The sequence below is a fragment of the Lissotriton vulgaris genome, chromosome 7 (assembly GCF_964263255.1).
Source record: "Lissotriton vulgaris chromosome 7, aLisVul1.2, whole genome shotgun sequence".
Classification (NCBI taxonomy): Eukaryota; Metazoa; Chordata; class Amphibia; order Caudata; family Salamandridae; genus Lissotriton; species Lissotriton vulgaris.
Window position 1 is genome coordinate 1,098,768,916 of NC_141695.1, and position 2,525 is coordinate 1,098,771,440.

At 45.6% G+C, this 2,525-nt stretch overlaps 1 pseudogene; it reads right to left on the reverse strand.

Annotated features, from left to right (window-relative positions):
- Positions 1–842: 842 nt before the first annotated feature.
- LOC147702971 (ubiquitin-protein ligase E3C pseudogene) lies at positions 843–2,202 on the reverse strand (annotated as a pseudogene).
- Positions 2,203–2,525: the final 323 nt, after the last annotated feature.

The window sequence follows — 2,525 nt, forward strand, 5'->3', positions numbered from 1 at the left end:
GCAGTGGATTCTCTCAGAGGGGTCTCTGAGACTCCAAGGCCTACATACTGGATCCTTCCACAAAAAGGGGAGAGGGAGTGCTTTGGCAAGTGGTGCCATACCATACCTCAAGTGTGAGTGGCTCCCTTGGCGCAGTGGACTCACTCAGCGGGTTCGCCGAGACTCCAGAGTATAGATATTGGATCTTTCCCCAGCAAGGGTAGAAGGAGTGCTTAGTCAAGGAGCACAAAGGACAGGGGGGTAGGCAGAGTAGCAGGCAAGGGGAGAGATTCAGGGGAGAGAATATAGGAGCTAGGGAAGAGACAATAAGGAGAGACGAAAAGAAGTCTGCCTAAAGACCGACTGGGTAAGTGACAACCAAGGAGGGAATCCACGGCCCATCTCCCCTATAGCTAAACCAAGTAGCGCCATCGGGCATCAGACAAAATAGTTCATTCTCAAAACATTGAGAGATGAGGCAGGGAGAGACATAAATAGAGGGAGGATGCGGTAGGAGACGACAGAGAGACGAAAGGAAGTGCAACAATGTGGTTCAACAATATACCAGAAGAAGATCAACTAGTAAACATGAAATCAAACAATCAGCAATACAATTAGGGGAGGAGGGAAAGGAGAGAGAAAGTAGTGAGGGGTAGGGGAGGAGAGAGAGTGAGGATAAGGGAAGAGACAACCGTAGAGACGAAAGGAAGTCTGTCTAAAAACAGACTGGGTAGGTGACGACCAAGGAGGGAATCCACAGCCCATCTCCCCTATAGCTAAACCAGGTAGCTCCATCGGGCATCAGACAAAATAGACTGGTGATACTATTTACATGCTGTACTTGAACACAATGTGGTGCTATGCTATGCTCCATGTGCATCACTGCTTGTACACCTTACTCTTGGCACCATCATTCGGTGTTGCACCATTAGTGTATGGCAAATTGATGCCATCAATGTGAAGACTTCTTCACTGGCACAGTCCCTCCAGACCATGTTAAGCACGTTGTTAGTCTGCTGCTTTGTGTCCAGTTTCTTGAGCCACTCTTCTGTGATGTACTGAATGGATATTTTCCCATCACCTGTTGTAGTTGACATCCGGTCAATGGCTTCCTCTTCATCTTCAGAATCACTTCCTTCTTGTGAGTTTGTATTAGATGATGAAACTGGTAACTGTGACAGAAAAGTCTGCAGCACCCTCAAATACACAAGTAAACCTTCCTCTGAAAGAGTTTCTAAATATGTTTCCCCAACTCTTAAAACAAAATAAAAAAGCCAGGGTGCTTTTTCCCTTTTTCTTGAAAGCTGGCTTTCAGACGTTAAAAGTGCATTCAGAAAGAATTCATAAGGGAAGGCAATCTGTATATCAGCCAGCGCTGGAATGATGAAATTGAATATCGATCGGTGAAAGGTGCAGCCAGAAACTCCTCTGTAAAAGGCAGTGAATAATCTGAATCCTTGAGCCCGCTGGACAAGAACGCTATGAAAAGTGCAGTGGTTTTGAAACATTCGCAAGAAGGATTTTTGCAGTAGGAACTCGAGAAACATCAGTGTATTCAATGCTTGACGGAAGTTTGCAATTTATTAACAAGTAAAAAGACCTGTAGTATCCTTTCTTTATCATGTAGTGCAAAATTTGTTCAACTATTGATGCTACGTAGTTGGCATCCTGCAACCTAGGCAAATATGTACTCTCGGATGCAAATACCTCAATCATTCTCAGTGGAAGTGTAACATTCAAACTGTCTTCATTGCAGTGTTGCAACAATCTGCAACACAGCCCCAGCAACCTCTTTATCTGAAATAGGCATGTCCGTCTGTCAGGACCCGTCAGCTGCTTTACAAACTGAGCATTCTGTTTGATTATATGTTGACATATCCACATCAAACGTTTAGAATCCTCCTTTTGCCTATAAAAAACAGAAGTTGCCGTACTAAAAGAGTCAGGCTAGTTTCATGGGTAATGGACACATTTCCCTCTGATGTGTCAAAGCAGCACAGCGATCAAATTCACTTCTATGAATGGAATATTGATATTTTCTGTCCTTGTAACCTCGTACAAAGGACTGAATAATTATTGCATTTTTTAATCTTCGTCATTCTTCCTCTCTTTCCGTCTTTCTTCCTGAGTCCGATGCAGAAGAGATGACTTTTCTTCCTTTCTACTTGCACCGCCAAGTGACACCTTCGGTCTCATCTTGAAATCTCCTTCAAAGCTAAACATCTTTATTATTTATCCCATCTAGAGATGCGGCTCCAAACCCGACGCAGCATGGATACCATTCGCACGTGTAGCCAGTGTCTCCAACTGGCTTTGTGTCTGGTTGCGGGCTGACTTAAACAAGAACCACCCCCCCCCCCCGCACAGGTCGTATGCTCTCCTTGGAGCCTCCCAAGTTACAACGCGGCCCTCTCTCCCCTCGATTGTGCGATCAGCAGAGAGCACCCCTGGAGGTTCCCACAGAGCGGCCCCACCCCAGGCTTCCCACGGAGGCTGCCACTGCCTCAGGTCTGGATGTCTAGATTTCGCGGGCACTTTCGTAAAAA